Raw genomic sequence first — 27,753 nt, forward strand, 5'->3', positions numbered from 1 at the left:
GCTGAGAACCCCTAAGAGGCGGCCGAAGCGCCGACAAACATTGAAACAGCAGAGGGGGACCTGCTGAGAACCCCTAAGAGGCGGCCGAAGCGCCGACAAACATTGAAACAGCAGAGGGGGACCTGCTGAGAACCCCTAAGAGGCGGCCGAAGCGCCGACAAACATTGAAACAGCAGAGGGGGACCTGCTGAGAACCCCTAAGAGGCGGCCGAAGCGCCGACAAACATTGAAACAGCAGAGGGGGACCTGCTGAGAACCCCTAAGAGGCGGCCGAAGCGCCGACAAACATTGAAACAGCAGAGGGGGACCTGCTGAGAACCCCTAAGAGGCGGCCGAAGCGCCGACAAACATTGAAACAGCAGAGGGGGACCTGCTGAGAACCCCTAAGAGGCGGCCGAAGCGCCGACAAACATTGAAACAGCAGAGGGGGACCTGCTGAGAACCCCTAAGAGGCGGCCGAAGCGCCGACAAACATTGAAACAGCAGAGGGGGACCTGCTGAGAACCCCTAAGAGGCGGCCGAAGCGCCGACCCACATTGAATCAGCAGAGGGGGACCTGCTGGGAACCCCTAAGAGGCGGCCGAAGCGCCGACCCACATTGAATCAGCAGAGGGGGACCTGCTGGGAACCCCTAAGAGGCGGCCGAAGCGCCGACCCACATTGAATCAGCAGAGGGGGACCTGCTGGGAACCTCTAAGAGGCGGCCGAAGCGCCGACCCACATTGAAACAGCAGAGGGGGACCTGCTGGGAACCCCTAAGAGGCGGCCGAAGCGCCGACCCACATTGAAACAGCAGAGGGGGACCTGCTGGGAACCCCTAAGAGGCGGCCGAAGCGCCGACCCACATTGAAACAGCAGAGGGGGACCTGCTGGGAACCCCTAAGAGGCGGCCGAAGCGCCGACACACATTGAAACAGCAGACCTGCTGAGAATAGAGGCCAAAATATGATAATTCTGTCAATGTCCCAATATTTATGCACCTGACTGTATATTACAAAATTCTCCGGTGTACATCCCTTTGTCCCAATTTAAGATGATTACCAGCTGTATAACTTCATTTATTTGGGGAAATAATGCTCAACGTATAGCTTATAAGACACTGTCGACCTCGAGGGGAAGGTGGACTAGCGTTGCCTGATTTATATCTTTACTACCTAGCAGCTCAGATGTCCCAGATGAGGGAGTGGGTTACTCCGGTGGATCGGGGAGATCTTCCCTTGGCTCTCCTTGCAAAAGCGGGCCTGAAGCTTTCCCCCTTACAATTTTTGTTGGCTTGTACACCTCTCTCACGGTGTCCACCATTGCTGCAACAGGCTCGTAGAGTGTGGCTGGCCGGGAGAAGCTATTGGGGGAGTCTCCAATTGATCTATGTTCCCCACTTTGGGATAATCTCTCTATTTCTGAGGTCAGGGGATTACAGGGTAGAGAGGCTTCGAGGTCATATGAAGTGGTAGCTATTGGGCAGCTGTACCAAGATGGGGTTCTTTATTCATTTACGTATTTGTCCTCCAAATATGGTCTCCCAGCTCACTTCTTTTATAGATACCTCCAGATTCAACAAGCTCTCTGTGCAGTGGAGGGATGCAGTTCCTAACTTTAGTGAAGCCCCAAAGCGCCTATTGGTGCGTACTCTGCCCTCTAGTAGAATAGTTTCGGTAGGCTATTCCTTACTTTTGTCTTCTGGGGGAGGAGGGAGTTTGGCTGGCCTTAGAGCCCGTTGGGACAATGATCTGGGTACTGTCTGATGATGACTGGAAGATTGTTATCGGGTCTCCTCAGGTGGCTACGGCATATACAATATTTCAGCAGATACAATTGTATATTCTGCAAAGGGTTCATTGGACCCCACTTACACTTTTTGAGTTTGGAGGTTCTGCCGTGGACTCCTGTCCCAAGCGCCTTGCTCCGTCTGCTGATTTCTGGCATCTCCTCTGGTCATGCCCCTGTATTGCTTTGTTTTGGACTAGTGTGGTTACTGGTGTGCGAGATACGGGTATTCATGTACCTCTATTAACTCCACGTATCTGTTTATTTGGCCTGGACTTGGAGGATTCACTCTCTGGTTCCCATAAATTATATGTCAATAACCTTTTAATTGTGGCAAGGGTTTGTATTCCCCTCATGTGGATGGCCCCTGATCCGCCCACCTTTGCATCCTGGGTCGCCTTGGTTAATTTTACAACATCCCATGAACGCTATTTGTATCAGAAACGTGGCTGTCCGAGTAAATTTAATAAAGTCTGGTCTTTGTGGCAGAGATCCCGTCACGCCCTCTCTAATTAATAGTGATTATGATTTATTAGTTTTTGTGTTTGGAGTGCCTCGTCAGCCGTTTATTTATAAGTGCTTTTCACACAGTATTTTTGTAAGTCATACATGCAAGAGTGATAATGTAAAAATTGAGTGATTGTAATTGTTCACCCTCTGCTTTAAAGTATGTACTATAGAAATATTATTTAGATGTTTGCCGGAATGTCAGATACTCTGCTACTGTACTGATTTGTATGTAATGCTGTACAATACTGATCGTTTATTTCTTTATTATATGTACTTTGTTTTTCTTTTCTATTGATAAAAGAAAATTTATTAAAAATATTTGTTTAAAAAAAAAAAAAAAAAAAGCACATTGAGGCAAGAAAATCCCTCAAGTATTTCCCAGAAGGTACAAAAACTTGTACCTTCTCACTGAACCATCCCTGCAACTGTGTTTATTTTATTAAAGACAGATGCATGCATCATGGATCTCCCCGTGTCTATTTTTTTTTTAACAAATGACGCAGCTCGAACGCATGATGCACCGCATACTGAAAAGCACAGCACGATCAGCATACGACGGATAATATGGGCTGCACATCTGATCATACGATACATTTTAAGAGTAGCGGGAGCGCGCATCGCATCGTATCCTACCTTAAAAAGTACACGATTTCCACACGATTCATCGTACGACGTGTCGCATATCGGGCAATCGGCTTGAAATCGCACTAGAGTATGGCCAGCTTTACATTAAGGATGACCTATGAGTAATCTCCTGTACACACAGTACGATAACATGTCAGATTTCAATGATAACGATCCTATCGTTATTGTTAAAATCTGACAGTTTCTGGGCCCTGCTAACGACCATACGATGGACGATGCGCGTCCACATATGTTAGTTGACGACGAACTACCGTCGTCTGTGCAAGCAGGCAGACCTGGCCGATATCGACCAGGTAAGCCTGTTTACTATAGGGACCAGTGATTGTTGATCGGGGGTCATTATAGTAGTGGAGGGTCTGCTGCATGTGCTGGATGCCCGACCCAGCACATGCAGAACATTCAGACGATCGTCTGATCGTTATCTGATCGTTGCTGTCGTACCGTGTGTACGCAGCATAGCAATTAGAATGTAACACAATGTAACATTGTATATCCTCAAAATCTAAACATATAGGCCCTCATTCAGAGGCGGTCGGAGGATGCAAGCGGTCGTTCAGAAACTGGGTGGCCACTTGCATCCTGACCGGCCGCCTGTTTCGGTCGTTAGGCTGTGGGTTTACACCCACAGCTCTAATGACCGCTAGGGTAATGACCATCGGGGCTTACGACGAGACCCTAGGGTAGGGTCTCACTTGTCATAAGCCCCGGAGAGCTTCTGGCTCTGTCAGAGCCGGAAGCTCTCCACTGACATCACTAGTAGACTGTACGGCCGCCTCTGAATGAAGCCCATAATCTCTGCCAGTATATAAAATATTCAGTTTAAAGGCATTTGGTGTATTCTTTCATCAGGACAATATATGCCCACGAACTGTGTTATGCACTACATAAGGAAAAGAAAAACAATTATTATAGTTCATGCTACCAGACTCTTACAAGCTGAATAGGCTACCTATTACAATAGGTTTATTCCTATTAGTGTGTACTAAGTGCAGGGGCGGATTGGAAAACTTAAGTGACCCTGGAAAATTTTCATAAAGTGGCACACGTTGGCTAACAGTGATAGCAACCAGCACTATTCACTACTTGCATGGACGGGCCTACACCAAGTAGAGCCAGGGGGTGAAATGTCTGAAGGAAAAAAAATTAACTGTTTTTTGTGTGTACTAAATAAAAATACACCTTAATTGTATTGTGGTTTCTCTGCAACGGGGGAACCTCTGAAGAATAGATCCTTCTTGGACTGGCAGTGTTCGGTATTCACTATCCATGCAGGTGTTCAAATGGTGCGGAAGCCGCCCGATTGCCTAGGAATAAAGCCAACATCATCATCATGCAATAGCGATTCAACCAGATAATCCCACAATAACAGAAGTTTTGGGGCAGGGCAAAATGTGAGTTTCTCTGATCTAACAATTTTATATTAATAAAATATATTTGCTAATTTGGTGCCATTTGTATATATGGTTTTAAGAATTGATGTTTTAATGAAGATTATTGACCCGCCGGCCTTTTTTTCTAATCCTACCAGCGGTCCGGGATGCGGTCATAATACCGACTGTGGGTATTCCGCTGGTCAGAATGCCGGCGCAGGAATCCCAACACCTGACAGAATCTCGGCGCTGGAATCCCAAAGGTAAGTAGTGGCATTGGGGGAGGGTTAGGGGTTGGTTTAGGCGCTAGGGGGAGGGTTAGGTTTAGGGTGCGGGGGTGGGAGGGGGAGGTATAGGGGTAGGGAAAGGGGGGGTTAGGATACAGACCAACCGATGTCGGTATCCTAACCCTGTCGGGATGCCGGCGTTGGGATTTTGTCCGCCGGGATCCGTGCCCAACCAAGTGGTCCTAATGATCGGGTGGGGGCGGAGAGAGAGAGTGATATATGGGAGGGACACTGGGCTAGAAGAAGGGACAGTGAGATGGGGGTGCACCTGTCTAGACGGGAATGAAGGGCAGTGAGATTGGGGGTGGGAAGGGGGAACACTGGACTCAATGGGGTGGGCACTGTTACTGGGCTGGCTGGGTTTTTTTAAGAGGTGGAGCAGTGATTGGGGAGATGGTTGTGGAGGGAAAGGGGAGACAATGGGATTGGGGACGGTGAAGGGGTCAGTGAGATGGTGGGGGTTTGAGAGACACTTGGCTGAAGGGGGGTGGAGACACAGGGAAGGGAGTACTTACCTGGGTTGTTGAGCATGCCTGGTCCCCGCAAACTCACTGGAGCAGCATCCGTAGCCACAGCAGCCTCCAGAGCACCTCAGCTGGGATTTGGGAGGCAGGAGCTGAGGTCCAGGAGCAGAGTTGAGAGTGGAGTGGCATGGCATGGTGTGGCGGTCAGGAGAGCCGCACCGGGCCATGGGGAAGGGGTGTGGCCTAACTGCGGGAGGCATGGCCACACCCCCTTAGAGAAAAAAACAACACAGTTTTGCAGCGCCACGGAGGTGGGCTTTGTGAGACCCGGCACATAGCCAGTGGAGGGGGGTGCAATCAGTATGATTGCTCTCCCCACAGGCACTGGAGACTGCTGTGGCTGCTGCTTTAATGTAAGAGGGAGGGGGAGGCAGCACCGGGCCCCTCCATCAAGGCAGGGGTCGGGTAATTAGTACCTGCTCCCCTCCCTCTCGGGAGCACTGGTGGCATTGTGGCCCGGTGGGGTGGGACTGCCGAGCCGTCAGTCTAAGGCAGCTGTCTGAACAGAGGCTGCTGAATTCATTGGAGGCAGGCCTCTCTCCAGCTAAGGAACATGATATGAGGGCGGGCCTCCTCCCGATCAGTGCTGACCGAAACACTGGACCTCAATCAGAGCCGCTCGCAAAATGCGAGCGTTCGCTCTGAATGAGGGAGGCCGCTACTTTTTTATGAGCCGGCCTCCTGGCCGCTCGCTGGGCTGTGGGTGACCACCACAGCTCTAGCGAGCAACCAGGTTGATGGTCGCGATGATCAAGACCCTACCTTGTATACAGCCTGGCTACACCCCTTCATCATACGCTCCCAGCCTAGAGTCACCTTGTATACAGCCTGGCTACACCCCTTCATCCTACCCTCCCAGCATAGAGTCACCTTGTATACAGCCTGGCTACACACCTTCACCATACCCTCCCAGCATAGTCACCTTGTATACAGCCTGGCTACACCCGCTTGAGAGATATGGTAAGAACTTACCCTTGTTATCTCTCTTTCTTCGAAGTCCACAGGGTTGACCTTTAGGTATAGCTGGATCTGGATCCACGGGCACCACACAGTTAAAAGTTTTAGCTCTCAGGATGCACTTGGTCCATCCTCCTTTTTACCCCGCCCCCGAGCCACAGGCACCTCAGTTGATAAGTAGCCAAGGCCGGCGGAGGAACAACAGAAAGAAGGAAGACTGGAACACACAAGAACCATACTCACAGAAAGTGAGATGGAAAACCAGTGACCAGTAACACAGCCCATATGAAGCCAGGTGCGTCAAGGCGGGTGCCCTGTGGACCCTATGGACTTCGAAGAAAGAGAGATAACAAGGGTAAGTGCTTACCATATCTCTCATTTTCTTTTTCAGGGTCCATAGGGGGTCCACAGGGTTGACCTTGGGGATGTCCCAAAGCAGTCCAATTAAGGATGGAGACGCTCCTGCGCTGAGAGTAGAATCCAGTGCCCAAAGGAAGCATCCTGAGAGGCAAAGGTGTCAAAAGCATAGAACCTCAGGAAGGTCTGGATGGAAGACCACATAGCCGCCTTACACAGCTGACAGGCGAGGCACCACGGCGAGCTGCCCACGAGGAGCCCACAGACCGAGTAGAATGAGCCTTAACAGAAACTGGAACAGGCAGGCCCGTCTGTGTATAAGCCTCAGAGATAGCCAAACGAAGCCATCTAGCCAAAGTGTGTTTGTTTTCTGGCCATTCCCTCTTGTGAAATCCAAAGAGTACGAATAAGGAATCAGATTTCCGAAGGGAACCGGTCCGGTCCCATAAATTTTGAGAGCACGGACCACATCCAAGGAGGCCTCACCAGCTGTGAGGTCTGGTGACTGAAAGGCCGGTACAACAATTTCCTGATTAATATGGAAATTAGAAACAACTTTAGGTAGAAAACCAAGATGAGTGTGAAGCACCGCCCTGTCCTGGTGAAATATCAGAAAGGGAGGACGACAGGAAAGCGCCCCCAATTCTTATACCCTCCTGGCCAAAGCAATTGCTAGGAGAAAGAGTCTTAGTCGTCAACCACTTGAATTCCACCGACTCTAGTGGTTCAAATGGAGGGCCCAAAGAACTACTGCAAAATCCCAAGGAGCCACTGGGGGGACAAAGGGAGGTTGAATCCATAAGACACCTTGGAGGAAGGTGTGGATATCCGTTAGCGGAGCAAGTCTACGTTGGAACCATACTGACAGAGCAGAGACAAGCACTTTCAATGAGACCAGGGTCCAATCCAGCTTGAAGGAAGGCCAGGACTCTGGAAATCCAAAACACCTGGAGGTCGTAACCTCTGGGACGAAACCATTGGAAATACCTATGCCACACTCTGTGATAGATCTTAGCAGAAGCTGGCTTACATGCTCTAAGCATCGTGTTGATGACAGAGCTAGAGAATCCTTTGGACCTTAGGAGGGATGTCCCAAGAGCCATGCTGTCAAAGACAGACGACCCAGGTCCGGGTAAAGGCAAGGACCTTGAGACAGCAGGTCCGGTCGTTGAGGCAGCAGGAACTGTGTTGATGGAGAGACTCCAAAGATATGAGTACCAATGACGCCTGGGTCAAGCTGGAGCCACTAGCCGGACAGTGCCTCCGTCTTGTCTGAAATTGCGAAGAACTTGAGGAAGAAGAGAGACTGGAGGGAATAGGTACGCAAACTGGAAGGTCCACTTCACTGATAATGCGTCTACAAAGGTTGCCTCGGCATCTCTTGTTCTGGACCCGTACACTGGCAGTTTGTGACTGTGCCGGGAGGCTATGAGGTCCACCTTTGGGAGGCCCCATCTGTTCACTAGGAGTTGAAATGCCACTTGGTGAAGAGACCATTCCCCGGAATACACGTCGTGACGGCTGAGGAAGTCTGCTTTCCAATTGAGAACTCCCGGAAGAAACCCAGCAGAGATGGCTGGAAGGTGACCCTCAGCCCACGTTTGAATGTGTGACACTCCTGTCATTGCTGCCCGACTTTGAGTGCCTCCTTGTGAGTGATGTAAGCCACTGTTGTGGCATTGTCGGACTGAACCTGTACAGGTTTTCCGTGAAGTATGTGCTGGGCTAGTTTGAGGGCCCAGTAGACACCTCGAAGTTCCAATATGTTGATTGGCAGGGTTGATTGGACTGATGTCCAATGGCCCTGAAAGGAATGCGGACTGGTCACTGCGCCCCAGCCCCGGAGACTAGAGTCCGTTGTTAGGATTACCCAGTCCGGGATCCAAAAGGGGCGAACCCTTGATTAGAATAGATGTCTGTAGTCACCAAGATAGAGACAGAAGCACCTCCAGAGAGAGCACCATCGTTTGAGCTTTGATCCGATGTCTTAACCTGTTCCATCTGGAGAGAACTAGCCTCTGCAAAGGCCTGTAATGGAACTGAGCATATTCCACCATGTCGAAGGTGGACAACATGGATCCCAGAACTTGCATTGCTGAGTAGATCGACACTCGGTGACTGTGAAGACATCTGTGCACTCGTACTCGAAGTGTGGAGATCTTGTCTGATTTCAGAAAGATTCTCTGATCCTGAGAATCCAGCAGGGCCTCCAGATGAATCATTCTATGTGAGGGATTCAGGGAGGCCCTTATTTCCAGATGATTAACCAACTGTGCTTGTGAAGGAAAGCAATGATTAGCTATAGATGGCTTTTTAAGCCCCTCTGGGGATTCTGCTAATAGCAGGAAGTCGCCCAGATATGGTAGCAGTCGGACACCCTGACCATGCAGGTGGGCTGCTATGACAGCCATAATTTTTGGAAACACCTATGGAGCTGTGGACAGTTCAAAGGGCAGAAAACTGGAGATATCGGTAATGAGAGGGCGCTATAGGTACATGTATGTACTCGTCCTGAATATCCAGCGATACCATAAAGTCTCCCAGCTCCATAGCTAGGATGATGGAGCATATGGTTTCCACCCTGAACCTTAGCACCCTTAGGGATTTGTTCAGGGATTTGAGGATAAGCCGATGAGACCTATTCGGCTTCTGAACCAAAAAGAGTAGAATTATATTCAGTCCCTCGCTGAGATAGCAGGACTGGCACAATTACCCCTGCTTGCAGCAAGTACTGTATGGCCTTCTGGATTTGTATAAAAACTGGTGGGGAGGCAGTCTGAGAAAGTAGAGGGCATACCCATGAGAGACCACTTCTCTCATGGTCTCCAAGCATCCGTGGTGGTTTGACACCAATACTGGGCGAACTGAAGAAGTCGGCCTCCTTCTCTGGGAACCCCTAGAGGGAGGCCCGTCCCACCAGGCTAAGGGGTTTATCCTCGGGTTTTGAAGCAGGGCGTCTGCTTGGTTCTGGTTTTGGGGAGCCCTCGTGGAAGCCAAATGCCTAGAAAAGGATTTCCTTTAGGCTTTCCTTGAGGAGGAAAGGACTTAAAAAGATTTAGAGCCTGATTCAGACCCGCTCGCGAGCGCATAGCACTCACAAGCGGGTCGATGTTTGGCCCCTGCGCATGACGGGTGCTCCGTCGCTACGGGTCTGGTACCAATACAGGTCGGCTGTTGATTATAATTGACAGCTCGCCCTGTTTTGGAGGTGGGCAGGGGGGGGTTGGCTTGACAAACGGAGGCGTTCCAAAGGGAACACCTGCCGTTTGTAGGCAGCCCTACTGACATCACCAGTGATGTCAGTAGGTGGACTTCCTGCTCTATTAGAGCAGGAAGTCCACTGGGACTTGCGATGGACGAGACCCTACCTCAAGGGTCTCGTCACAAGCCCGATGGTCGCGACCATCACCTGGCCGCTCGCAAAAGCTGTGGGTGGTCACCCACAGCTATGCGAGCGGCCAGGAGGCCAACACACACAAATAAAAGAAAAAGGCCCTGATCCAGAGCGAGCACTCTGAAAGAGCGTCCGGCTCTGAATCAGGGCCATAGTCCGAGGCCTTGTAGTAGAGGTAGCTGAAGGCAGAAATGCCGCTTTTGATACTACCAACGTGGTTACGATATTTGTCAATGGGTCAAACAAGATCTCCCCATTATAGGGTAATCCTTCAAGGCCTTTCCTGGAATCCACATCTGCCTTCCATGATCACAGCCACAGGGTACGGCAGGCAGACAAAGAGGCGGCCGAAACTGTGGAGGTTAGGAGACTGGCATCTAAGGTTGCTTCACCAATATAGGAAGCTGCATCTCGAATGTGAGCAACAAAAGACATCTGATTCCTAGAAGCTTCTGAGGGAAAAGTGTTTTCAAGTGCGTCAGCCCAGCTCTCTATAGGTTTAGCTACCCATGTGATAGCCATGGGTGGGCGGGCAACAGTCCCTTAAAGAGAGCATATCGATTTCAGGCAATCTTCCACCTTCCTATGTAGTTCAAGGAAGTAATTGTAGGAATAGGCAACGTATTTTAATTAAACACGTAACATGGGAATCCACAGGGGGTGTTTCTGACTTTGCACAATGAGCCACAGAAAAAGGGTAACATGAAGTTAGCTATTTTTGTGGTTGAAACCTCTTACCAGACCGATTGCCAGGCTGCAGCCATGTGTTCAGCTAGCTGATCCGATATAGGGAAATCTGCTGAAGTCCCTTTCTGCCATTTAAACAGCGGGTGCTTGGATTTAGGGGCTGGCTCGTCATCTTCTATTAATAAGATGGATCTGACAGCTCGCACCAAAGCAGGAATATTATTTTTGACCGACTCTCATTCTCCTCCAGAAGGGAGTCAGGTTTAAAGAGATCAGCATCTTTTACCTCATCGGATGATACCTCAGAATCTGAAAGTTGCGTGGACTGTGACGATACCACAGGACGCTTAAAGGGGTTACTGGGAAGGGGCTTCTTACCCTGCAACATGGAGTGAAAGCCATTAGATGTAGCCACCAGACTCTGCACCGAGTTAGAAAGTACATCTACCCATGGTGGCAGTACAGGGGGCTTGTATCGCCTGAACCTGTTGAGGCAACCCCAAAGGGGACATTACTGCCTGCTGTGATAACCCCATAGGGGGAATTACAGCCAGATCCGCTATGCGGTCCGCAATAGTGGCTAGTACCTTGGAGAAAATTAAGCTCAGGAGGGCCCTAGCACCGGCTCTGTCTGATGGGCCAGGTGGAGTATAATACTTACTACATAGCCCATCTTGTATGAAATCCTCCTCACTTAAGCCTGCAGCACATAACTTGCAAGATAGCAGTATGTGAGCAGATGCCTGTTGTTACTCTTGCCTTTGCTAAACATAGCTGCAGAGTAAATTGCACACAATATGGCACTGGGTATAATGCAACCTCTGTGTTATTGTAGGATACTAGTAGCAATGCAAAATACTGGTCTTGTCTTATGCTTGGCTAAGCAGCATGAGCCCACAGCCCAAATATGGCACAGTGCAACGAACTCCTGTATGTGACAAACCTCACAAATACTTAGTTCTATAGAAGTGAGGCATTGGAAACCCCCTGAATACACCTGTATGTTAGGGTAATAGTCAGAGAAAAGATAAGGATAAATTCCATCCCATCATGGTACCATAATAATCTATGGTATTTAGTGTTCCCTCTAGCTCCGGCGGCAGGCAGGGCGCCCGGCGTCTATTCTCCGGCGGTGACCGGGTCACCGCATGTTTGTCCACCCGCGGGACACTGCGTCCCGCGGGTGAGAACGGCTCCCGCAGGCTGTTAGGGCAGGGTGCTTTTTGCCCTCCTCCTGGAGGGCAGGGTGCTTTTTGCCCTCCAGAAGGAGGGCAGGGCGCCGCGCCCCGCTAAAACAGCCTAGCGGGAACGCTAGGTATTCTAATGGTGCATACACACGGTCAGATGTGTCAAATGAACAATTAAACGATTTTACCAATGATTTGAACGATTTCTGACTGCATTAAAATGAATGGAATCGTCCAAATCTGACTGCAAAGACATCAGATGTCAGATATCGTTATCTGACAAGCGGGAACGCGCATCGTTCATCTGACCAACATGTCAGATATGTCAGATTTTCCTTCAGATATGAACGATTTTTAAAATCGTTATTGTACAGATCTGAAGGAAGATCTGACTATGTGTATGCACCTTAACCCTATATTAGTCTTCTTTTGCATCCTGAAGATAGTGCATTAAAGCACTGAAACGAACTGTGAGTGGAGTGGTTCTTTATGGATGAGTGCTGCACCTATGACATACTTATTGGATTTTATGTGAAGGCACCGTCTGCAGTTAAAGGTTTGGTATTTGAAGCGCCAGACCACGATATATATAAAGATACAGTCAAATCCTGCATACTCAATAATCAAATGAATGATGGGTGCTCAGTCATAGGTGATAAATGAAAAAGTCCAGTATGCACTAAAAACAAGTAGTGTGTGTTATTGTTTAACTGTGATTTGCCCCGTGATGAATATGCCAGTGGCCACCGAAGCGGCCGTCGGGCTATCTATATATCATGATCAATTGCTGTTGTATCGGCTCCAGGCAGATGAAGTCCGTTAAGTATTAACTGGTATTTTCTGCATGTAGCACTTTGATTTGTGACTGAAGAATAATACTGGAGGCTGTTTTATGAGCATGCATTATATATAAATTACATTTTGGCATAGTTATTTGAAGTGCTGTTTTTTTTCAGTGCATACCGGCACTCTCTCTAATTCTATACTTCACCCCGCTGCTCTCATTATGTCATGTCTCCAACATGAGGATGTATGCAGGTATTGACTGCGGCACTCAGGGTTTCTCAAAAGAATAAAACAGCAGCCTTTGGTATGTCAACGTTTCAATGTTTAAACCAACATTTTCATCAGAAATAAAGAATAAGTGTGTATTCACCATTTATATGTGCTCCCCTTCACCATGCTCAGCCTCCTGCCGGGGGTCCTGTCAATAGGATAGAGCAGCCATAAAGAAAAATATAATATCAAAAAGTATAGTATGTAGTATACACCATATGAGGAAAGCAACACATATTCATGTCACTATCATTGATGTCAATGAGGGAATAGTCCCAGAAGAAACATATTGGCCAGAAGTATGTATGGGGACCGAACCAGGAGACTGCATCCATAGGCACCTCTCTCTGGTCTGCAACCCAGCCGTCCAAGCCAGTCTAACTGTCACAGAAAACATGAGTACGAAATACTTACATTTAGGCCCCAAGGAGCGACAACATCGAGTTTAAAATTCACTGTGCCTCCCGTCTAAGCAGCATCTTGCCCAGATCACCCCTATGTTTAAGTGGAGGGATGTGGTCTATCATTCTGTATTTTAGCGATGTAAGGGGATGATTATATTCTAGAAAGTGGCTTGCCACCGGTTGTTCACTAACACCAGTGCTGCCCGGATGGCTGATCTGTGGACCGCCATCCTTTCCTTTAATTTTCCTGTCCGGTCATAAAATAATAATAATAATAATAATAATAAAATACATAAAATAGAAATATAAAATTATTATTAACATAACATTGTGCTTAGCTGCCATCCTTTAGATGAATGAAGTGGTGCTGTACACACCTGTATTTCTATGGTCTGCACCACTTCTGATGGCAGACACCAGCCATGGGGAGGTGGAATATGCACACATGATGAGGTAGCAGAGGTACTAGATGGGGAAAGAAGCATAGGGACAAATGGAGATGGTTGCAGAGGTACAGATGACAAAGGGGGCAGAGACATAGCAGGGGGAAGTATCAGAGGCACAGATAGAGGAGGACAGAAGGAAAATGTGGCAAAGGATGGGAAACAGGAATGAGGCATACCTGTAAGGGGAGGGGCAGAGGCACAGCATATAACGGTGGCAGAGGCACACATTGGTGGCGGTTTAGGGGAACACGTGGGGTGGGTAGGTGGAGAGGCACAGGTGAGGAACGTCTGAGTGCCTCTATTTAGCCCAGCGAGGGGAAGTAGGGGGCGGAGGAGAAAGGAGGAGCTGTGGGGGACCTTGGGGTGGGGCATCATGCAGAGTAGTCGGGAGAGGAAAGTGAAACTCAGCCGGACAGTGAGACTAAAGTCCCCTGCAAGAGTGGGGGAGGAGAGCACACACCACCAATGCCCCCATCTAAAATCTGGCTGGGTCTAATGATCAAAACTGAGGGGCCACTGGTGCTAACGATCCCAGCCCAAGCGGCTTCTGACTCACAGACAGAGACATGTGGCTGTGAGCGAGAGGCAGGCTGCAGCTGCGATCATCAGCACCAGCAGCCCATCTGTCAGATCTGTGCCCTGGCGCTTCCTTTACTTTCCTTTATGGGAGTGTTTAGATCCCCTTCAATATATGTACTTGGAAGTAGCGTTCCCGCTAGGCTGTTTTAGCGGGGCGCGGCGCCCTGCCCTCCTTCTGGAAGGCAAAAAGCGCCCTGCCCTCCAGAAGGAGGGCAAAAAGCGCTCTGCCCTAACAGCCTGCCGGAGCCGTCTTCACCCGCGGGTCGCAGTGTCCCGCGGGTGAAGAAATTTGCGGTGACCCGGTCACCGCCGGAGAATAGACGCCGGGCGTATGCGCCCAGCATCTATTCTCTCTGTCTGCAGGGCTTGGGGGCTGCCCGGCGTGTCCGTAAGTGCCGGGCACGCCCCCAAGAGTGACGAAAAGGGGACGCGTCTTATAGACACGCCCCCTTTTTGATGACCACGCCCCCTTCTCGCTCCGGCCCTGCGTCACGCCGGAGCTAGAGTGAACACTATGGAAGTGACGTGGATTGAGTGCAGTAAGGAATGACATTGGACAGTAACTAATGTCAGGGTACAAATAATGAAAGGGATCTATCCACTACCCTTCCTTTATACCCCTCAGCTCCATCTGCCGCCCAGCTCATCTGTCAGCGTGGCCTCCCAGCACAACCGGCTGACTGACGTATGCTGCGTATACGCGCAGCAATTTAAATGAACGATTTGAACAATAACGATATCGTTCATATCGTTATCGATCATTTTTTGCCTACCAACGATCAGCGATGTGCGGGCACGTATGGACGATAGCGATACCGTCCATCGGCCATGCATGCTGGCCAACCTGCTCGATATCAAGCAGGTTACTATAGGGACCTCGCTATAGTCATTGGTGTGCTGGATGATCGATATCGATCATCCAGTACACCAGGACGATCAGCCAGCGATATCGTTATCGCTGGCTGATCGGTCCGTGTGTACGGAGCTTTGTAGAGCACTTTCCGGCCCACTTAGCTCCGCCCACCTCATTTATCAGCCCGCCCCTCAGCCCCGCAGGATGACTGCAGACTGTAATATATGCCTGGCCTCACACTTTAGCCTGCCGTGTGTAATTTAATGTGGTCCGGCCCCACTGCAGGCTGCCTCGGCTCACCGGGAATCTTCCTGCTGACTCCAACAGCCAATCCACCCCTGGCAGAAGACACGCAAATGCAGAAGGTCAATGCAGCGATCTTTAGCATCTGTGAGATATGGCAGCAAAAGACCCACCAGAGTGCCCATTAACACTACGACACCAGACACAGCGCCTCACCTGGGCTCTTGACGTACAGTCAGGTGAATAAATATTGGGACATTGACAGAATTTTCATATTTTGGCCTCTATTCACCACCACAATGGCTTTGAAATGAAACAAACAAGATGTGCTTTAACTGCAGACTTTCAGATTTAATTTGAGGGTAATTACATCCAAATCAGGTGAATGGTGTAGGAATTACAACGGTTCTATATGTGCCTCCCACTTTTTAAGGGGACAAAAGTAATGGGACAAACTAAACAATCCTAAATCTAACTTTCACTTTTAATACTTTGTTGCAAATCCTTTGCAGGCAATTACTGCCTGAAGTCTGGAACGCATAGACATCACCAGACGATGGGTTTCATCCCTGGTGATGGTCTGTCAGGCCTCTACTGCAAATGTCTTCAGTTCCTGCTTGTTCTTGGGGCATTTTACCTTCAGTTTTGTCTTCATCAAGTGAAATGCATGCTCAATCGGATTCAGGTCAGGGGATTGACTTGGCCATTGCATAACATTCCACTTTTTAGCCTTAAAAAACTCTTTGGTTGCTTTTGCAGTATGCTTCGGGTCATTGTCCATCTGCACTGTGAAGAGACGTCCAATGAGTTCTGAAGCATTTGACTGAATATGAGCATATAATAATGCCCGAAACACTTCAGAATTCATTCTGCTGCTTTTGGCAGCAGTCACATCATCAATAAATACAAGGGAACCAGTTCCATTGGCAGCCATACATGCCCACGCCATGACACTACCACCACCATGCTTCACTGATGAGGTGGTATGTTTTGGATCATGAGCAGTTCCTTTCCTTCTCCATACTCTTCTCTTCCCATCACTCTGGTACAAGTTGATCTTTGTCTCATCTGTCCATAGGATGTTGTTCCAGAACTGTAATGGCTTTTTTAGATGTTGTTTGGCAAACTCTAATCTGGTCTTCCTGTTTTTGTGGCTCACCAATGGTTTACATCTTGTGGTGAACCCTCTATATTCACACTTGTGAAGTCTTTTCTTGATTGTTGACTTTGACACATATACACCTACCTCCTGGAGAGTGTTCTTGATTTGGCTAACTGTTGTGAAGGGGTTTTTCTTCACCAGGGAAATAATTATTTTGTCATCCACCACAGTTGTTTTCCGTGGTCTTCCGGGTCTTTTGGTGTTGCTGAGCTCTCCGGTGCGTTCTTTCTTTTTAAGAATGTTCTAAACAGTTGATTTGGCCACACCTAATGTTTTTGCTATCTCTCTGATGGGTTTGTTTTGATTTTTCAGCCTAATGATGGCTTGCTTCACTGATAGTGACAGCTCTTTGGATCTCATATTGAGAGTCCACAGCAACTGATTCCAAATGCAAGTGTCACATCTAGAATCAACTCCAGACCTTAATTGATAATGAAATAATGAGGGAATAGCCCACACCTGTCTATGAAATAGCTTTTGAGTTGATAGTCCCATTACTTTTGGCCCCTTAAAAAGTGGGAGGCACATATAGAAACCGTTGTAATGCCTACACCGTTCACATGATTTGGATGTAATTACCCTCAAATTAAATCTGAAAGTCTGCAGTTAAAGCACATCTTGTTTGTTTCATTTCAAAGCCATTGTGGTGGTGAATAGAGGCCAAAATATGAAAATTCTGTCAATGTCCCAATATTTATCCACCTGACTGTAGCTAATTTGACACTGGAGTACTGGCAACATGTGGCGTGGTCCGGTGAGTCACGGTTCCAGTTGTTTCGGGCTGATAGTAGGGTTCAGATATGGCGCAAACAACATGAGGCCATGGACCCCAGTTGTCAACAAGGTACCGTCTAGGTTGGTGGTGGTTTCATAATGATGTGGGGTGTGTTCATCTAGCATGGGTTGGGGCCACCTGAAAATGTCACTGACCGTTAACCTCTACGTTGCATAGCTTTATGACCATCTGCAGCCCTTCATGGATTTCATGCACCCCCACAATGATGGAATATTCCAGCAGGATAATGCACCGTGTCATCGGTCCCAAGTCGTCTAGTATTGGTTCGAGGAGCATTCTGGAGAGATTTGACAAATGGTGTGGCCACCATGTTCTCCCAACATGAAATCAAATCTAGCATTTATGGGACGTGGTGGAGAGGTTCATTCCTGCATCTACAAATATCAGGGAGTTGTGGGAAGCTATCCAGACAGCATGGGTCACATCTCTCCAGAAGTCTTCCGTCCACTTGTGAAATCGATGTCATGTCGAGTTGCTGCACTTCACCAGTCTAGAGGGCTTTCTACACGATACTAGGCATCTATCCCATGAGTTTTAGCACTTTTTGTCAGCAGGGATTTATTACAGACATTGCTGCTGCAAGGGAGATCTGTCTCAGGAGATGTCAGATGCTGTTAGCTCTGTCACATGTAATCTAGCAATTCTAACAGTAGGAAAGACCAGACAGAGGCTCCCAGACTAAGCATATGTACATAAGGTAAACTTTCTAAGGCTGCACAATAGAGCTGGCCCTAGCCAATTTGGTGCCCTAGGCAAAATTTTGACTGGTCTCCCTATCAAATAATCCCACCACCAATCTAAGGCCCCTATTTATCAATGAAGTATAACCCCTTTAGCGCTTGCTAAAGGGGTTATGCCATCTTTTCTAGAGAAAACAGTTATAATCAAAGATTACCGCTGTTTGTCATTATAGCTCTCGCTATCTTTTATATATACACACATTTACATATATACATATACAATATATATATATATATATATATATATATATATATATATATATATATTAGTAACAAAAGTCAGGTGGCACTCAGAGTCTCAGTAAATCCATGGTTGCATGGTTGTACAGTGGGGTAAGTGCATATTGTTTTATGTGTTTATATGCCTTGTTGTATGTGTTTCACTTTGTTATGTTGTCCTGAGGAAGGGGTGGATCACCTCGAAACGTCGACCATTGACCATTAAATCCCTCTGGTGAGGGTATTGGATTTACTGAGACTCTGAGTGCCGCCTGACTTTTGTTACTATTACATTTTGGGGGTGCTGTCCTCCTTGGAGGGCACCAGAGCAAGTATTGGGCTTCTTGCCCTATGACACGGATAGTGGGAGTGCCGGTGCGCAGTATTGTATGTATGTATGTATGTATATACTATACGGACAGAGGTCGGCGCCACAAAATATAAACGGCAAGGGTGCACATCCAGAGACCAAAGCTGACCCCAAACGCAGAGAAGCGCAGCACTCCATGAACTTCAAGGAAATGACCACAGCACAATGCATAATTTTACGAACATTAAGCGCCGTATTCAATCAGAGGCGAAATCGGCCGTTTTCGCCTTCGTTTGCGAATCGGCCGATTTGTGAAAAACTGCGAAAAACTGACATTTTTCACCTAAAAACTGGAGAAACCTTTTCTCCAGCCTAGGGCAGGCGAAAAAATTTACAAAATCCCTATTTTTGGGTAAAAATGTGGGGATTTCTTACAGAACCCTTTGGACAGCCCCCCTAATGATAATTTAGCGAAAACATATTTCGTAAATTGCGTACTTTGTCAAAAATCAAGCGCTGAAATTTCAGTCTAAATTTTTTTTCCCCGTAAAAAATGTGTTTAACGTATCGGGTCTGGTATTTCGGAGGGCCATAAGGCTGCGCCAAGTGTTTTAAACATCGCACGTGGCTGGCGCAGGTGGTTCTTTAAAACCACTAAAAAACCACCTGTGCCGGCAACGTACGATGTTTAAAACACTTGGCGCATCTTTATGTCCCTTCAAAATACCAGTCCCAATACATTAAATGCATTTTTCACAAAAAATAAATAAATTTCAGCTGTCATTTTTCGCCAAAGCACGCAATTTATGTAAAAATGTTTTGCCAAAGTATCATTGGGGGGGCTGTCCAAAGGGCTCTGTAAGAAATCCCCACATTTTTACACAAAAATAGGGATTTTGCCCATTTTCCACCTTTTTAAAAATGAAGGAAAGTTTTCTCCATTTTTACATGATGGCGATAATATCGCCGAAAAATCGGGTGATTGAATACGGCCCTATGCCTTGTGCCGTGGTTATTTCCTTGAAGTCCACAGAGTGCTGCAATTACTTCATTTGAGATAGATGAGAGAGAGATCTCTATCTATATATATATATATCTATTTGAGATATATCTATTTGAGATACATTATATATATATATATAGATATATATATATAATATGCAAATGGCCCGGCACTCTGCAAACCCTAGTCAGGGTATATACCTTGCTCCAGGTGCCCTCAGAGGGTAGAGATCACTCCCCTCAATGAAGTCGACAATGGATCAGCGGCACTCAGGAGTCTTTAAAAGTTAGTGAAGAAAAGGTGTCTTTATTTCGACGTTTCGGGGTCAAGTGACCCCGTCTTCAGGAACACACACAGGTTCCTAAAGACGGGGTCACTTAACCCCCGAAACGTCGAAATAAAGACACCTTTTCTTCACTAACTTTTAAAGACTCCTGAGTGCCGCTGATCCATTGTCAACATATATATATATTATAAATATCTATAGATATATATCTATATATATCCCCAAAAAAACAAAGATATCATAGATATGTTTGTGTGTGTGTATGTATATCTATCTATATATAGATAGATATAAATACACACACACATATCTATGACATTGTTGTTTTTTTGGGGGATATATATATATATATATATATATATATATATATATATGACAGCTCAGCCCCCCTCTCTGCCAACATTGCCTGCCTACGCAGGTTACACTTACTTTTTGATGCAGGTAATGCTGCTGGGCAAGGGCTGGGCGCTGGGCAATGCGGGTGGAGCGCCGGCGGTTAGTCTGGGAGCAGAGCCGTGAGGTCACACATGGCTCTGCTCCGCAAAGGCACATGGGAAGAGTGGCCGTGACTGGGCATGCGCAGCATACCCTCCGCGGCCATCTTCTCTCCTACTGCAGCCAATAGCCAGAATGAGCTTCTATGCAGACGCTCATTCTTCTGACCTGGCTCACAGTCAGTCACCTGACTGGCTGACTACCGTACTGTAGTGCCCGATCGGAGCTGCAACGGGAGGGGAGGGGGTGAGGCAGCGTCGCGAAGGGTGTGGGGGCAGCATCAGAGCCCTGGAATGCCTCCCCGCCCCAAGGCGTTTCAGTCGCCCTAGGCATTTGCTTAGTATGCCTAGGGCCGGCTCAGTATTTGTGGGAAGGTACATAAAGCAGTTCATATTCTCTGTAGAGCAATCACAGTAAAATGCACTGACAGGTAGCCACTAGCCAGGGCAGGAGGAGACATCATCTGCAGGTTATGAGGAGACAGGCGCTAACACACACAGGACGCTGCATGGCATCTGACGTCACACCACTGTGCCAGTGCTCTGATTGGCTAGTGAGTGTCATCACGTGATGCGGTAGTAGCAGGGAAGGAGACAGGCGTCTCCGTTGTTATGGTGACCAGGCGCAGGTATGGCGGAGAAGAAGAAGTTTAGTGGAGCTCCCTTCGGCAGCCAGGAGGCCAGGTACAAATGTCCAGCCCAGGACGCACAGGCTGCGGGAATATAATGCTTTTGGGACAGTGGGAAACTAAAGCAGAGACATAACAGCACACCTTGGTGTATGAGAAGGTCTATAATGTTACAGCCTAACTTTCTTTAATGTATCGTTAAGTCAGGGGCGTATCTACATCCAGCGCTATCACACACACACAGCAGCTGGCTGGTTAGTTCTTCTATCATGTATGTGAAACAATGTAGCTGCAGCATGACAGGACACGCTGTCCTGGAGCTGAGCAGCCTAAGCCCGTCCTCCCTCCTCCCTGACTGCTCTGTGTATCGTGTGTGTACTGCTGCTGCGGGGATCACTGATTTAGAGCAGACAGGCAAGAGGCAGCGTCTGCTCTTAGTCACAGGCAGCAGCTTCTATAGCACAAATCCTCCTCCCCAACGCATAAAATTGGCTGGCAGCAAAGTGTTAAACACATAAATTACATACAGTACTTGAAGTTGTCTCTGTCTCTGTCCTCTCTGTCACCCGTCCACTACACCCCACGCTGATTGGATAAGGTCCAATGGTGGGGGTGGGACAAACTTTAAATGACAGGCTACTGGACAAATGATTGCCTGTATAGTGGTGAGTGGACTTGTGCTGTGTGTACACAGGAAGGGAAGTAGAAAGGAATTATGCGTTCCACCTGCACATGGATTCTACTTCCCTATGCTGAGTCTGCATGCTGCATCTGGTTAGACAAGCAACCTGCCAGCCAGGGAGCCCAGCAGCCAGCACCAGCCAGGGAGCCCAGCAGCCCGCTTACCAGTGACAGGGCCCAGCAGTCTTCCAGCCCACCAGAGACCTGCCAGCAATCTGCAACCCAAGTAAGTGGAGTGGGTAGCCCCTGATAGCTTTGTCCTTATAGGGCGGTATTCAATTGTTACGCCCCTCGCAGCCCCAGCGGGTTGCGAGCTGAAATGTGCGAAAAGTGACCTGTTTGGGCACCCAAACATCACTTTTCGCGGTCGCACCCAGCACTTTGGTCGGGGGAAGCTGCTTTACACGGCTAAACCTGAACACTTTGGGCGCGATCAGCGCGAAAAACTGCAACAATTGAAAAGCGCCCTGCGATCTCCTGTCACTTTAGACGGGAGATTGGGAGCACTATAACAATTGAATACCACCCATAGTGTAGTAAGGGGGATGAGCAGGAGGGTAACGGGGTAAGAAGTTTGTGCAGTAGTTAATTTCCTGTGTGCCTGTTATTCATAGCAGCCCCAGATAGCTTCATAAAGAGTTTTTTAGTTCTTTTAAAACTGATTAATTTTGTTTTTATTTGCAAATATTTAAGTTATAATTAGAAAGTATAATTATTCCTATAAAAAGGAGGGGAGCGGGAGGGGGGGCGCAGGTCCTTTACTTTGCCAGGGGTGCTCGGACCCCTAGATACACCCCTGCGTTAAGTAGATGGCTGAAATGAGCCCAAGGTATTTTAAAGGGGAGATAGACAATCATTTATAAAGAATAATAATGCCTACAATAGATAATATGGACAAATAATGTTTAGTAATTGAGTCCAAAATGTGGCAAAATATATGCAATAATGAGAATGTGACAACAGTGGGAATCACATAGATTATAATTGAAATGGCACCAGAATAATAGCAGCATCAATTATAGTAATAGAAGTTGCTTTCAAGTAGAGAACTGTTCTATAATGCCCAGATGTCTCCTGATAAAAAAAAGGTTTACACGGTACAATATTGGTGTAAGTCATTCATGTATAAGCAGCGCAAGAAATAAAGGATAATACTCTGTATTAAGTAAACACACCCCTATTTGCACTTTGGGCCTGATTCGTTACTGATCGCAACTGTGATTATGCACGAAGACGGCCGATTGTTGCGTTTGCATTGCAGTGCGCAAATGTCACTGCGATCGGACTGCGATCGCAGTGACTACACAGGCCTATAACAGAGTGAGTGTTTGGGAGTGGTGATTGGGGGGGTGGTCGGCAAAACTCAGACATGCCAGTGCATTTGAACGCCATTACAGTGGCGTGCATAAATGCCACTTCGATGGCATATGCAGCTTGGGATCTCACTGCGTGCGATGAGGTTAGCAAATTCTGACCTTGTGCAAGTGTGCGTGAGGGTCTGATGGTACTCGTTGCTACCGATGATTATGCAGATTTGCAAAGTATTATGGATGTGAGTAAGGAGAAGTGGTCATCCTTATTTTAGGCTGCGATGGCACTGAGATTGCAAACATTAGCATATTTTCGCTGTGCAATCCGTAATGAATCAGGCTCTTTGACCCTCCACACTGTTCCAATAGTTTGGCATTTTGACATTACACAATGACAAAGTCCATTTATACTGAACTCTACCAATAATGATGTAAATTTGCCTTGATGACCTTGAAAAGACACTTTGAAAATTTTTAGGTGAAATGCCAGTTTCATGTTTGGTAAACAGCGAATCGAATTTTAAATGGAAATATAATTTTTTATGTTGTTGATAAATGTGCACTATTTCCCTAGAGTCTATGTTTCTAAAGCATCATATACGGTTCTTTTACCAAAATAAAATGGGCAGACTAGATGGGCCAAGTGGTTCCTATCTGCCGTCAAATCCTATAGTGTATTTTAGCTAGTGGCAGGATTAGCAGTATGAAAGCTCCCACCCATGTTAATACATTTAAACGTGCAGTTGCAGATATGTTATGCAACTTAAAATTAGAACTAAATGTTTATAGAAAAATAAAGTGAAATTAAACCAACTTAGAAAAATATTTTTTTACCATGAAATGCTCTAGTGCTGTCCTTCTGTTGAGATCTTCCTGTCAGGTGTCATACAACAGGGCACAAAAAGCATTTTAAAAAATATATTTTTTTGGAATAACCGAAAAACTGAAATATGGTCTGGTAATTGATGTATATAATACTGCACCAACACTCATGAAGGGATACACCATAGTCTCCAGCTGATCTCTAACTTCGCACTATAGGGGCTTTATTTACGTAGTGGCAGGTTTTATAAGCTGACACTTCCAGGGCCGACGCTTCCATTAGGCAGCTTTAGGCAGCTGCCTAAGAGCGTCGGGACCTGATGGGCGGCCCGCTAAGGCTGTCTTGGAGAGAGGGCATTGCCTTCCCTCTCTTAGAAGCCACTATTGCAGGCTGAGACCCGGTGAATCCCAGTGGCGGCGCCCATTACACCCGCTCCCTCCCACCCAACCGCGGAGAAGACAAACTAAACAGACACACATAGAGGGGAATTCAATTAGAGGCGAAAAGCCATATTCACCTGTTTTTTTGTGAAAAATTTGCCTAAAAAAAAATTCGCCAAATTCAATTCCAGGACAATTTCGCCTAAGTGGAAACAATTCTCCAAAAATGATTCTCCAATCAATAGCTGGTGAAAAGAAATGCAAAATCTTTATTTTGGGGTGTAAACGTGGTGAAAAAACTCTGACCCCTTGGGACAGCCCACCAAAGGACAAATCTGCAAAAAAAACAGAAACAAAAACCTAAGAACACCCCAAAAAAGACATGTCATTTTTGGGGTGAGAATTTAAAAAGTGGGGGGATAAACATTAAAAGTATCGAAATAGACTTCTTGGGGGTCCCCAAGTATGGGTCAGGGGTTTTTGGGATTGCAGGTGCATGCAGCAGGTGGATTTTTCACGTTTTTTAAAAGTTCACTTTAGAGACATAAAAACATGCTAGCACCCTTTTCAAGCACCCCAAATTTGACTGGTTTACTTAATTTCACCAAAAAATACAGCTTTATGCCATTCTTCACCACTGTTACAAAGACGCTAATAGCAAGCAATTTACACAACTTAAGTACCCAAAATAGTCTTATTAGGGCTATTAGTACACATTTATATTGATTCCCTAGGTTAATGTATCTTTTTCTGGGGTACAGACTCATTTCCCCAATTCTTTCAGTATTTTTCGCCTGTTCCGCAGTCGCCTATTTCCGTTTTCGCCTGTCTTGCAATTGAATTAGGCGAAAAGCGGGGACGAGCATGGAATAAATTCGCCTCTGAAACAGGCGAATGAAGCGAACAGTCGGACAGGTGAAAACTACACCTCTACTTGAATATGGCTCACAATGCTAGAGGCTGCGGCAGCTGCCTGGGTCCTGTGCCGGCGATGTCATTGGCCGGCCCAGTCTGCTGTTCCGCCTCCAGTCTTCAATGTTCCCTGAGTCCTGGTGCTATGTATGCGCCCCTCCTGGACTGATTCCGGGGGTGGATGGGGGTGGATTGGGCTGCCGGGACGCCATGTCAGTTCACACTCAGCCCGCCCTTCAATATCTGATCCCCCTCCATGCGATCAGGCAGCTGGATGCTTGATGGAGTTAAAAAAAAAAAAATGGCTGACGGAGCCTTTGCTCTGTCTCTAGCCCCTGCGCCGTCAGCCTCAGACTTCAGACCAGGCAGCAGATGTAATGCAGCACTGAGCCAGGCTGCCAGCGCCCAGCAGCAAACTGCCCAATATTATTGTACAGTACTGCAGCACCAGGTAGGCACCAGCAGAAATATATATAATTCTATAGTGTCCTGTGTGGGTGTATATATATATATATATATATTAGTGTCCTAGTGTTCACTCTAGCTCCGGCGGCAGGCAGGGTGCCGGAGCTAGAGAGGGCAACGTTGTGCGCGCGCCCAAAAAGGGGGTGTGTGTATAAGACGCGTCCCCTTTTCGTCATACTTGGGGGCGTGCCCGGCACTTACGGACACGCCGGGCAGCCCCCAAGCGCTGCAGAGAGGGAGAATAGATGCTACCCGGCGTCTATTCTCCGGCGGTGACTGGGTCACCGCACATTTCTCCCCCTGCGGGACACTGCGTCCCGCGGGTGAAGACGGCACCCGCAGGCTGTGAGGGCAGGGCGCTTTTTGCCCTCCTGGAGGGCAGGGTGCTATTTGCCCTCGTATTATACGTGTGTGTGTGTGTGTGTATAGATATATATAAGCAACAACTCCGGCACTCCTTCACGCAGTGTAACTTGGACAAACAGCCCACACCTTGCTCCGGTGCCTTCCTTATTAGGAGGACAGCACCCCCAATACACACTGTACAAAAAAATAGGCAGCACTCGGAGACTGGATAAGACTCGTGAAACCCTCAGCCGAGGGACTTTTAATCAATCATAGGTCGACCTTTCGGAGTCTTGCACCCCTTCCTCAGGACAGCAGAATAACACAATACAAACAAACAGACATATTTATATCATAACTACTCACCACTAAACAGGCGCCATGCACACCTGAGCTCCGTCCAGCAGCCGCACTTCCGGTCGCGGCAAGTCCGCAAAAACCGGAAGTGACGTCACCCGGGCGGGACCCAGCGCCATGGCAACCTGCAATAACATACACAGTGCGATCGTGAACAAACTTAGTCATTATCATAATGCAATAGATCCATAAAGTGTATATATCTCAGCACATGTACACTGTGTAAAAAACATAAGATCTGCGTACAAATATCATGCACAGAAAGGATTATACAAACTTTGTTGTGTATAAAAAGTGATACTTACAAAAAGTGTAAAGTGAATACACATACATATAAATACTCAAATAAAATACACATATTCTAACGTGGACATATAACTAAAGATAAAAAATGCATTAGTAACACTATAAAAAACATTTTGCCACTAATGACATTGCCTCTTATTGTCATCAATATGACAAGTAAAAAATCAATACTACATAATGGAGAAATGGAGCCATCTAGTGGGCAAAAAAACACCACTACTACCAAATTTAAATGCATATACAATCCTTAATGAACATATTCATGTCATAGAAGATCCACAACATTGGCATATAAAGCCATCCAAAATTACACAAATTTATAAGAAATTAATAAGACCCAAAGAGTCATTTAACCCTCGAGGAAAAAGAGTATCCAATCTACAGATCCACTGTGTCTCCAATTGCAGGAGTTTCCTTCCTCTATCACCACCCCTTAGTGACAAGGGTACATGGTCAATAATCTTATATCTGAGGGTCGCTATACTGTGTTTGTTATGCGCAAAGTGGCGTGCTACCGGTTGTTCACTACCATTAGTGGAGATAGCTGTTCTAATTGCCGATCTATGTTGAGCCATTCTGATTTTAAATTGGCATTCAGTTTTGCCTATGTAATATAGGCCACATGGGCATATAATAACATAGATGATGAATCTAGAGGTACATGTCAAAGGCCACTTAATTTTATATCTTTTCCCCGAGTATGGATGGAGTATGGTATCCCCGGTCTCAAGATATGAACACGTCGTGCACCCTAGGCACTTAAAACATCCATCTTTACGTGTCAAGAAATTGGGCTTAGGCATAGGTTTTAAAAAATTTGTCACATCAGTTTTAACCACCAGATCTTTGATATTTCTCCCTCTGGTATAGCTAGGTAATAGTTTAGTATTGTGCAAACACTTTAGCTCTGGATCAGATGTAATAATGGGCCATAACTTCTTAGCTCTTTTGTTGGTATATTTGCTCTTAACATCGTATTCATGGACCCATGGTAGCTGATTTAGCTTTTTGTCCTTAGGATCAATTCTCAATAACTCTTCCCTACTCAGACAATGCTTTTTGTCTAGCCTTAATCAATTCTTCCACCGGATACCCTCTCCTCTCAAATTTTTTAGACCTGATATCTAATTGTCACTTCCGGTTTTTGCGGACTTGCCGCGACCGGAAGTGCGGCTGCTGGACGGAGCTCAGGTGTGCATGGCGCCTGTTTAGTGGTGAGTAGTTATGATATAAATATGTCTGTTTGTTTGAATTGTGTTATTCTGCTGT

General features: G+C 47.0%; 1 long non-coding RNA gene across 1 annotated transcript; it reads right to left on the bottom strand.

Moving 5' to 3' along the window:
• Positions 1 to 4,109: 4,109 nt before the first annotated feature.
• LOC148431201 (uncharacterized) lies at positions 4,110 to 21,508 on the bottom strand. Its single transcript, XR_015877240.1, has 3 exons — positions 21,433 to 21,508; positions 12,842 to 12,889; positions 4,110 to 4,226 (listed from the first exon to the last, which is right to left on the bottom strand). It is a non-coding gene; the product is annotated as an uncharacterized LOC148431201 (long non-coding RNA).
• Positions 21,509 to 27,753: the final 6,245 nt, after the last annotated feature.

The sequence above is a fragment of the Taudactylus pleione genome, unplaced genomic scaffold (genome assembly GCF_031769625.1).
Source record: "Taudactylus pleione unplaced genomic scaffold, aTauple2 ptg002677l, whole genome shotgun sequence".
NCBI lineage: Eukaryota > Metazoa > Chordata > Amphibia > Anura > Myobatrachidae > Taudactylus > Taudactylus pleione.